The following is an 11,492-nucleotide window of genomic DNA, read 5'->3' on the forward strand; positions in this document are numbered from 1 at the left end:
TTGAAGCTGCAGCAGGAAGCAGGTTTTATATATTTGTTGTGTCTGCGTCATGGGATAGACTTTTCTACTGTAAAATGAGATTTTTTATGCTATGCTAAACACAGACGTTTTTCTCCTTCCGCCAACACTTCACAGGCATAGGGACCCCTCCCAATGTCACTGTGAGCTGTGAGCACTGAGATGGCTCTGAAGGCAGGAAGAGAGCTCACTGGAAGTCCCAGGGGAGCAGGGAGAGAGCCAGGTGCCGCCCAGATGCTACACATGCCCTGTGGCTCTGCAGGGCGTTCTCTGGAAGAGTCGGGCCTCCTCCAGCTCCACCAGCATCATGGAGGCTGCCAAGCTGCCTCAGTTTCCCCAGTGCAGCTGTGACATGGGCCTGAAGGGACGTGGAGAGAGGCAGCTGATGTCTCCGCGCTGGCTGTGTCACTTGTGCTGGGTGGTGACCAGGGACCACACCCCCATCCAGTCACATTAACTTACATGAAAACCTCCAGGTGATGCCTCCAGGGGCCACTAGGCTCCCTCAGGTCCCTGGACCGAGGCTGTGACCTACACAGACAGATTCTGCCAATTTCTCCTTGAGGGTCATGATGCTCTCCTCCTGGTCCATCTCAGAGTCTTCACTGGAGAAAGAAGTTTCCATCTACAAAGTGTGCTCCATGGAGACATGGCTCACCTCATCCCAGACTTCCATCTCCTTGGAAAAGTGACAAAGGATCTCAGAGGTAGGAGAAAGGCCCTGAAATCCCAGCACAGGCACTCGGGCTATGAAGGGTAGGAGGAGCGGAGCTGGGAGCCTGGGCTTTGAGGCCTTGCGAAATCCCCCTGTGCCACCACCCAGCCAGACACACGAGCAACCCACCAAGGGGCGGGTGGATGCGGCCTTGGAATTCAGAGTTCCTGTTTGTAGAAATGTTTATTTCATGATGCAGTTGGGGGTAGAAAATGGGGATAAATCTCTAATTTCTCAGATTTCCAGAAATCGGGATTTTCCCTAAGTACCCCTGGCCTTGAGCTATATCCCGTCACTGTCTTGGGCTGTGTGCTGCCGGGAGCCAGGGCCTTGTAAGACCCAGACTGTCCTCCTTCTCTCCCGTATTAGTCAAGGTTCTCCAGAGAAATGGAGTTAGAGATGCATTGCTATAAGAAATGGAATGGGCTCGCATGATTACAGAGGCTGAGGGGTCCTACACCCTGTCGTCTGCAAGCTGGAAAGGTAGGAGAGTCTGTGCTGCAGCCCTAGCCAGAGCCTGGAGGCCCGAGAACCAGGCACGCCGACGACAGCACACTTCCAGCCTGAGAGCAAGAGAAGGTCGGTGTTCCAGCTCCAGCAGGCTGGCAGAGGGAGGGTTCTCTCTCCACCTTTGTGTTCTACCCAGGTCTTCAATGGGTTGGATGAGGCCCATCCACATTGCGAGGGCGTCTGCTTCACTGAATCTACCGTCACACCTGCTTCTCTTGGATGCCGTCCGATTGCAGAGACGCTGTGCCCTTGAGGGTTCCTGCCCCACCGTGTGTGCTGGTGCTAGGATGTCTGCCCTGGTCCAGACCTGCACCCCTGAGTCAGAGGCTCTTACTCTGGGTTCAATCGAGAAGGTTATTTGGCCCCCACACAAAGCTAAGACTTTCACCTTGGCATTTGTTAGGAGTAAGTAATTTGAGTTCTATGTGTTTTATTCTTTATCTCATGTCCAACTTGTTCTGAACCTGCATGGGGAAGAGGTGCTCTTAGTATTAAGCACTCTCAAAGGCCCTCAGTTCCTGGAGTGAGGAACTTTGAGAAATAAGAGGTGATGGGGTGAGGAGGGCGGAACACACAGTGAGAGGGCTTCACTGGGCGCGATGTATGGCTTTGGGCCTTTCGGCTTAGATTCCAAACAGCACGTTTGACCTTGAGGTCTGCAATGTTTCTCCTGGGTGAGGCTTGGACCCCTGTGGCCCGGGCATGAGACCTTGAGCTCAGGCCATGCCATGCCTGACCTTGAACCTTGCTGATCAAGGCTTCGCCCACAGGCGAGGGGTGTTCCAGGGAAGCAGGAAGTGTGCAGCAGGCACTGACCAAAGATGTGCCGCCCTCTGCAGAGGGACGAGGGGCCAGGCTGGGCCTTAAGGAAGCCCTGACGTATGCCTATCCTGGTGACCTCGCTCTGGTGGCCACCCTGTCAGGGCCCCTGCAGCCAGATGGAGCCCAGCAGTGCAGAGGCCTCTTTTCAGAGGCAGGTGTGTCTAAGGCTAGCGTTTGGTTAAAGAGGATGAAGGCTGTGCTGTACAGGCCTTTTAAACCCTAGGTGGATGTATATTAGTCTGTTTTCACACTGCTAATGAAAACATACTCAAGACTGGGTAATTTATAAAGGAAAGAGGTTTAATGGGCTCACATTACCACATGGCTGGGGAGGCCTCACAATCATGGCAGAAAATGAATGAGGAGCAGAGTCACATCTTACATGGTGGCAGGCAAGAGCGTTTGTGGAGGGGAACTCCCCTTTATAAAACCATCAGATCTCAAGAGACTAACTCACGACCATGAGAACAGTATGGGGGAAAATGCCCCCATGATTCAATTATCTCCACCTGGCTCCGCCCTTGACACCTGGGGATTATTACAATTCAAGGTGAGATTTGGGTGGGGACACAGCCAAACCCTATCAGTGGAGAAAGGCCTATTTGCTGCTTTTACTAAAGTTCCTCCTTTAGGTCTGTGGGCAGAGGTTTCACCCCGAGGCAGCTGCTCTTGTGTGCCTTAGAGAACCAGGAGGGTGCAGGATGCAGGTGGCCGTGTCAGGACAGGAGGCAGAGCAGACCAACTGCCCTGCACTGCTCTCTGCACTCCAGCCTGGGAGGGCTGTGCACAGGGGGACTTCAACGCCTGTGCTTTGTCTCCCAGTTCTGGGTAATGCCCAGAGCGCAACTCCCAAGTTTGTTCTGGACTTGTTCATTGCAGAAGCTCCAAGCAGAGTCTGAATCTGTGTATTTTAGAGATCTAAAAAGTGGCTTCCTTCACAGGAGGGTGGAAGTTTCTAAATGACACAGATAAGGAATCAGGGCCTCTTTATGAGGGGGCGGAGGGCTTCCCCTCTGCACTGAAGTGTCCTGATCTGTTACAATACAACTAGGTCCTGGATGAACAATGAAAAATACTTTTCAAACATTGCTGGAGTTGCAATAAAGTGAGTGAATGCCTAAAGAAAAGAGAAAAACAAGCAGTGAGTTGAGACGAGAAAAGTAAATAAGAAAACTGGGCTGGGCACGCCTGTAATCCCAGCACTTTGGGAGGCCGAGGCGGGCGTATCACGAAGACAGGAATTCGAGACCACCCTGGCCAACATGGTGAAACCCTGTCTCTACTAAAAATACAAAAATTAGCTGGGCATGGTGGCAGGTGCCTGTAATCCCAGCTACTCAGGAGGCTGAGGCAGGAGAATCGCTTGAACCTGGGAAGTGGAGGTTGCAGTGAGCCGAGATCGTGCCACTGCACTCCAGCCTGGGCAACAAAAGCAAAACTCCGTCTCCAAAAAAAAAAAAAAAAAAAGGAAAGAAAACTTTGGTCGCCCTGTGGAAACGCCGAAGCAGCCCAGGGCATAAGAAATGAAGTTTTAGGCCTGCAGTTTGTGTGTCAAACCAGGTCTCAGAGGGGCCTGCAGCGTGGGCAGAGCCCGAGGCCCCAGAAGAGCCCAGAGGGCAGCCTCTTTGCGAGGTGAACCTGTGACTTAGGGCCTCTGGGTTCCTGCAGACTCACTTCGGCCAAAGCTGAACTCATAATCACAAACCAGAAAGCACGCAAAGAAATCACCTGAAATGAGTTGGAGTCTGTATAAACGAAAAGAAAAAGCACAGAATCCAGTAGATATGTACCCTCCAGCACTTAAGAAATTAACATCGTCAGATGTACAATGTAAAATAACTACCTGTGCAATGCCTAGGAAGTAAAATAAAAGAAAGAAAAAGAAAAGAAAGCAACAGAGGCCATCGGAAGCACCCATGCAGAGAGGAAAGGGTGCCACACAGAACACAGCCTGAGGCCCTGGGGTTCTGGAGTCAAGTGCCAGTTCACCGCCCAGGCCTCCCCAGTGCCAAGTCTGTTTCTCAGCTCCAGGCACTGCCTCCTCTGTTCCCTGGACACCGGGCACTTGGAAGCCCCCACTGTGGACCTGGCATAGCCCACACTGTGGGAATCATCTGCTGGGCCTGCTCTCTGCACTGGCACCTTCACCTTGCTGGGGTCTGGGGCGTTTGTGCCTGCTGGGTGGCACCTCTGGGGTAGGACTGGAGGGTGCCGACTACCCCTCACTGGCCCGCCTTTGGCGTAGTCGCCCAGCCATTGCCGCCTGCCAGCATCACTGTCTCGGCGAGCGGATTGGAGGAAGGCTTCCCCATGCTGTGGATTCCTTCCAGTCCCCGGGCACGCTTGGCCCATCTGGGTGAAGTCAAGGAGCTCGGGCTCCGAGTTGGATTTGGGAGAGGCTTGGCTCCCATTCACAGGGATTCGGTACCTGCTGCCCCTTCGCAGTCCATCCTGCCGGCTGTCATCTGCTCCTCGGCCGTGTCATCAGCCTCCTCCTCGGTGGGGGACCTTTCTGAGCTCCTCCCCAAGGTCTGCAGGCAGCTCCTCACGCGACAACACTGCAGAGTCTCCCACCTCCCAGCCACCCTGGAAAGGAGCTCGCAGGGCTCCGCGCTGATGCTGGGGAAGTTTGGGCTGGTTCTGAGTGAGGGATGGGATAAGGCGGGGGCTGGTTCTGAGTGAGGGATGGGATAAGGCGGGGGCTGGTTCTGAGTGAGGGATGGGATAAGGCGGGGGCTGGTTCTGAGTGAGGGATGGGATAAGGTGGGGAGCAGGGAGCCAGGTGAGGGGCTTTGGGTGGTGCGTTCCCAGTAGAGTCTTGTGAATTTGGCCTTCTCGCCCTGGTCCTGGAGAGGGAAGGCAGCCTGCGGTGTTTTCTCCAGGAGTGAACGTTCTCAGCATTCCATTTGTTGGCTTGATCACCAAGGAGGAAATGTTCCGAGTTTCTTCTGGGCCAGCTTTTATCACTAATCTGCAGAAAGCTCTGAATGGACGCTTTTTGCTGTTTTTTCTTTATGGTTATTGGAGCTGTGAACAGGAGCAGCTCTACATACTTTTTGCTTCTCACTAAGTACCATGAGTAGGGTGACTATTGTAATAGAAACAAGTACAAGAAATTATAACTAGGACTATTGGCCAAGGCAACATTAGTTAACATTTCTCAAATTTTAGTTCTGCAGATTATAAAATTAATGTAAACTTTTTGTAAAAAGTTTGGAAAGCGTAGACAATCTAAAAGAAGCTGGAAAATATCACTCATGACACACCCTCCCCTCCGCCCCCCATTCAAGCAGGAAGCCCCATTAGCATTTGATCTCCGTCCTTCCTGCACATTCCCGGAGCGTAAGTGGGATCTTTTCTTTTCATAGTTGAGTTTGAGATGCAAATGTATGTGGATCACGCTTTTCACTTTCTTTTTCTTAACAGGATAGGTTTTTTTACCCTCATGTCACTAAAATCCTCCCTCCATGATTGTTTAAAATGGGTTTGTGAGTTCTTGTTATGAATGGATTACTTATTCAACAATTCCCTAAATAAAGGGATCGTCTAATTATTTTCAGTTTTTCACTATTGTAAATCCTATAGTGGTAAGTATCTTTTAAAATATATTTTGGTGTTTTTTCCCCACAGGTTCTCAAGATTTGGAAATAATTTTTAAATAAAAATAATGTGAAATATATTTTGGTTTGCATTTCAGATTCTTTCCTGAAGTTGGACAGTTTGGCCATGTTCAAGCCTCTGAATTCTTCCATAGAATTGTCTTCTGGAAATCATGCCACAGTAATTTAAGTCTCCCCAGCTGTGTGTGTGAGGGCTTCCTACCCTCTTGGGCATGGAGGGGTTAGCATGTTTGGTAGCCATTTTGGTCATAGTAGGTTGATAGTTTAGTGTTTCCTAGATCTTTCCGAGCAGACCAGCATGACTGTGGAAGAGGCCCTGAAGGTCCCACCCCGACACGACAGTCCGAAGGGCCCTTGCCTGGGCACCCTGCACCTTCCCCTGGACCTGCTGATGCACCCGGCTGGGGGAATGCGGGCCTTTGCGTTGGTTCCACCTCCAGCTTCCATGACTGTGGAGTTCTGCAGTGGGTTCATTGAGAAAGTGGTGGTGAGACCAGGGTATCTGAGAGGAGTGGTCAGCAGGGAGACGAGACAAGTGTGGAGACCAGGCAGATGGAAGGCGCATGTCTGGAGGGTGTGAGAGCTGCCAGGTGGGTGTCTGCAGGGTCTTGCAGAGTCGCTCAGCCGCAGATGGGGCGGCTCTGGAGACCCGATCAGCACATTCCAGAGAATGGCAGACCCCACGGCCAGGCATGGACTGATGAGCAGGACTGTCCTCCACTGTCCAGACAACAGCACAGATGAAACCCAGGAGCGCCTGGGACGGCGCTGTGAGCCCTTCATATCCACGGGGTCTCTCAGATGAAACCACACGAGTGTCACAGTGACGCTCTCTCCCCTCAGACGCTGCCGACCCCTCACTGGGCTGCTGGACTGCTCAGGGCCGGCCCTTGAAGCCTGGAGGGAGCCATGGGTCTGTGTGTACACATGTGTGTGCCCGTGAGTGAGTCTGCGTGTGATCTCTGAGAATGAAGCTTCCACATTACAAATGCCTGGAGAACCCAGAACTGGGACTCCCAGGTAACTGAGGGCCTGGGTCTCAAAGCTGGTGGCTGAAGCTGGCTGCTCCGAGGCATGCGTGGCAGGAAGGGGTCATCAGGTGGGCCACCCAAGGCCCCGGGCACCTCTGATGGGTTTCCAGAGTCCCTCCCCTCACGAGAGGGAAGTCAGTTGGAGAATGGGGTGCTGAAGTCTCGAGAGAAAGGTGTCCTTGACTCAGGGTCCAGAGTAAGCAGCTTCTGCCCCCCATATCACGTGGCCAGTGGCTTGTCCTGACTGTGCCCCACGTGTCATGGCAAAGGTTCGACACCCACTTTGGAGATGTCTTGACAGAGGCCAGCATCAGGCTCCCGTCCTTCCACACGCTGGAAGCTGCTGCACAGCAGGCTTGGAGCCTGGGCTCAGGGGGCATCCTGGTTACTGTTGCTGTATCCTGGAGGGTGGCATCTCCTGGGAGCCGTGGCCCGAGCCCCTTGCAACAGCAGGGCCAGGAGAAGGCTGGTTGCTGGGTGCGTCCTGTTCTTGGGGTTCCACCTGCTGTATCCATCTCCCAGGGGATTTTCTGTTGCCCTCCTTGGTTCCAGCACATGCCCTGAGTGGTAATGCCAATTCCTGCCTGTGCCGCTGACTTGGTGCGGGGAGCCTGTGGCTGCTCCGTCAGGTGGTTGGCCCTGATGGCTCCATGGGTGGCCCCCGCCCAGGCATCTCGTGGAGGGACTCTGCCTACGTCACTGGCCGCCAGTCCTGGGGGACTCCGTGTGCATTTCCACATGAACCATGATGGGAACCTGGGGGACGGGTCTCAGGCTGAGAAAGGTTCCTCTGGGCTTCAAGGTAAATCATAAAGTGAGGTAATTTCCTATAAGTGTCAGAGGACACTGTAACTGTCCCTTCTGAGCAGGACATTGCTGTGGACGTCTGTCTTCCCCTTTGTCTTCTGCCTGTGGGATTCTCTAGATTCTGAGCAGGTAAATTGTTTCAGGCTCTGGCCTTCTCAGAGCCTTTCTGTGGCTGTAGGTTGTGGGGAGGGCACCGTGGTAGTTGCCCCTGCTTCATTCACTCAGAGCCACTGACGGGGGCCCCCCAACCTGCTTGGAGCCCTCCAGGGGCAGGCACTGTCCCTGCTGCTCCCTGCTGCCCTGAACACCTCCCCAGCCCCACAGCTGACCCACCCTTTCAGGGTAACAGTGCAGCTGTGGGGGCAGCCCCCTCCAGCCCCTCCTTGGTCAGCCTCCCTGCTGCTGGCCCTTCCTGGAGACGTGATTTGCCCCAGAAGTGGCAGGCGTGTGTGGCTCATGCCCTCACTGTAGGGCTGTGCCAAGGCAGTGCCACCTTGGGAAAAATCAAAGCCCCATACCAGCTCCTCCCAGTCCGTGCCAGCGCCCACCCTGGCTCCTCAGAACCCCCCACAGAAGCAGGCAAGGAATCAAAATCTCAAGTCTGCAGGAAGCCAGGCAGGGATGAAGCAGGGGTGTACTGTCACAGGTGAGAGGGTCCCAGAAGCCTTTCTGGAGGAGGTGACTTCAGGCTGGATTTGGAGGGGCAACTTAACAAGCAGACAGGTGGGTGGAGACGCTCCAGCAGAGGAAATGGCATGGAGTGTCCAGGAGCCCACGAATCAGCTGGCATTGTTGAATCATGGATAATGCAGAGACGGTCTCAGAAGTCGGCCGGAGCCTGTGTCATTGGGCCACGTGGCTTCAGTCCTTCCTTGCAGCCTGTGGGGAGTCTCAGGGGAATTCTGAGGAGGAAAGGGGGATGCTCATGATAGGTATTTATTGTTTTTGTTTGTTTGTTTTTAATCATTTATTTTCACAAGTGTAATCGAAGCACCTGGTTGTGAGTCCAGGAGAGTAAAACATTTAGCCCTCGCCCCTCCCATCCATCACGGAGTTTCTGACGCCTGCAGCAGGGTTCCTGCCAAAGGAAAACCCATTTATAGTCATATACTTCCATGAACCTTTGATATAACCCAGTTATATATCTAGAAACCTGCCTTTTCAAAAATATTAACCTGTCTATAAATGTAGTAAATGTTATATAAAATGCAATCATGTTTAAGAAGTTAACTATTGTTATATTAATTCGAGTTGAACAATTCAAATTCTCAACTTCATTTATAAACATAGTTAATTAAATTCCTTTATGCATATAAAACTGCATTTTCAAACTTTTTCATACATTTGATTTTCTCATTAAGAGCTTCAAATGCCCAATAGGGCAAATACAAAAGGCTAACAAGAAGGCTGGGCATGGCGGCTCATGCCTGAATCCCAGCACGTTGGGAGGCCGAGGTGGGCGGATCACTTGAAGTCAGGAGTTCAAGACCAGCCTGGCCAACATAGTAAAATCCCGTCTCTACTAAAAATGTAAAAATTAACTGGGTGTGGTGGTGGGAACCTGCAGTCCCAGCTACTTGGGAGGCTGAGGCAGGGGGTTCACTTGAACCTGGGAGGCGGAGGTTGCAGTGAGCTGAGATTGCTCCACTGTACTATAGCCTGGGCGATAGAGTGAGGCTCTGTCTCAAAAAAAAAAAAAAAAAAAAAAAGGCTAAGAAGGAAGAATTTTTCCCAAGCGCTTGCAAATTCAGACATTAAGTAATGGTCACAAACATCCAAATTCCAAGTTCCCTGAGACATTTCACTTACTTTAAGTTTTGGGGCGTGTATGCTATTCCTGCCCTCCACAGAAGTGCAAAGTCAGAGACCTCGGCCTCCTTCCTTACCTCGGTATCTGGTGCAGCCCTCCCGGGCAGGTGCATCCTCTTACTGGGACCTGGTGCCTTGAAAGTCCAGGGTGATGGCATGTGTACCACAGGAGGACACTCAGGGGCCTGTGTGTGGTCGTCCTGGCAACCGGGGCCTCCAGCCCGCACATCAGAGGGAAGCGTTGGCTAAGTCTGGACGCCGTCCCGTCCTTCTGGGTGATTTGAGTTGACAGCGGTCTGATCCTGCCAAGAGGGCAGCTGACGTCCGTTTACGACATCCTTTGCTGCCTGGCTGAGGCCTGCACGGTGTCGCTGGACCACGGCTCCACCAAGTAGTTTATTGACGTCGATGGGATTCGCCAGGCCTCCGTGGCGCCAACCTTCACCGGCCAGTTCCTCTATCTCTGTCCTCAAAGGCATAGATTTTAGGACTCACGTCTGCCCTCGGGCAGGTGGCCAGAGTCCTGGGGAAGTAACACAGTCCAAGGGCTGCCGAGACTTTCCCCATGCACGTAACAGCCCAGACAGGTGATCAGGACACCGGCATGGGCCTGTGGTGAAGAGGGGAGGAGAGGAGAGACGGGACAGGCACTTGGGAAGTGGAGCCCCACGAGTGAGCCCTGGAAGGACCCCTGTCTGCTCTGCCCCCTCTGCACCCCCAGCCCCAGGAATGGTTTCGGTTTGAGTGCACGTCTGAACCCAAGGGCCTTGTGCTGCTGCGGGAGCAATAGCAGAGAGGAGGCGGGGGTGCAGAGAGGAGGCAGGGGTGCCGTGAAGGCAGGTCGTGTGCCCTGGCCAAGGGGCGGTGCTGGGGAGAGTCTGCAGGAGACTGCGGCGGGGATGGCAGGGGGTCTGCAGCTCAGGGGCGGATGCTGTTGTTGGTATGATTTCGGAATCGTCTGAAGGGGTGAGGGCTCGCCCAGGGCAGTGTGGAGTAAAGAGGTGAAAAGTCAAAGACACAGCCCCGGGCCATGGCTGTGGGTTTCAGGTCAGGCACAGGAGCCAGTGAACAAAGTCCTGAGAGAGTCAGTCTGGGTGGGGTGTTGGGGCAGCAGGAGGGGGTCTCCTTCTGTCCCAGAGACCACTTGCTTTAGGGTGCCCTCACAGAGCTAGGACTGGGAACATAGGGGACCCCAGACTCACAGGGTGAGGGTGACGCTCTGGAATCTATACTTTGAACCAGCTTCCAGGGGGTCCCCGGGACGTCACAGGGGAGACACTTCTCACCCCTCTGCCGCTGCCTTTTCCAGCATTTTCTCTCCTGCTGGGCCGTGAGCCAGGGACAGCCGTCCACACCCCCAGCGCCCGAAGTCGCCTTCTCCTCACTTCCTCGGCTGGTTTTCTTCTCTGTTTAACCCACCCATTGCTTTCTGTAAAGTTCTGCTTTTGGAAGAAGTGGGCTGGCGTTCACTTGGCCCGTTCACAGCATGTGAGCAAACTGAACTCTGTGTCCTATAATGAGAGCTCTGGGCAGTGGTAGGAAGAAATAACCACAGTTCCCCAACCCCTTAAAATTTCCTGGGAAAATGTGACTGTGTCTCTAGGAAGGCAGAGCGTCCCCTCCCACGTGGCATCAGGATGGGGCGTGAGCTGCTTCCTGGCCTTGCCCCCTGGCCTTTGCTGTGACAGGGATGTCCCAGCCTGAAGGGGCTCAGGTCTTCACGATAAAAGGCCCAGAAGCCAACCACGGAGTGGCTCCAACTCCACTCTAGGGAGGCAGCAGGAACCCAGAGGACGGTCAGGACTGACACCGTTTGTACATTCCCCATACACTCCTCTTTGCCGTGTGTGGTCATTTCTGAATCGCCCCCGAATGGAGCAAGTCAAGCCAAGTAGAGTAGAAGAAGAAGAATGAAGCCTCCCTTCCGGGTGGTCTCTGGCCGGTCAGTTGCCCCACTCCTCTCTGTCCCCACATCCAGTCACTGGGAGACCCTCCTTCCCTGGGGCTGGTGTGGCAGGCACTGCGTGTAGTGCTGGGCTCGGCACTAGAAGGTCATACAAGCTGGTACCTGAGGGGCCCAGGCTCCCACGGTCCTCACAGCTCCAGCTTCCACTTGGCAGTCTGGCAGATTCCCCCGTGTGAGTACTTGGGGCTCCTCTA

At 53.6% G+C, this 11,492-nt stretch overlaps 1 long non-coding RNA gene across 1 annotated transcript; it reads left to right on the top strand.

The window, feature by feature from the left end:
• The first annotated feature begins 1,106 nt into the window (after positions 1–1,106).
• Positions 1,107–5,904, top strand: LINC02991 (long intergenic non-protein coding RNA 2991). Its single transcript, XR_008546748.2, has 2 exons — positions 1,107–1,648; positions 5,763–5,904. It is a non-coding gene; the product is annotated as a long intergenic non-protein coding RNA 2991 (long non-coding RNA).
• Positions 5,905–11,492: the final 5,588 nt, after the last annotated feature.

Source organism: Pan troglodytes, chromosome 13, assembly GCF_028858775.2.
Source record: "Pan troglodytes isolate AG18354 chromosome 13, NHGRI_mPanTro3-v2.0_pri, whole genome shotgun sequence".
Taxonomy (NCBI): domain Eukaryota; kingdom Metazoa; phylum Chordata; class Mammalia; order Primates; family Hominidae; genus Pan; species Pan troglodytes.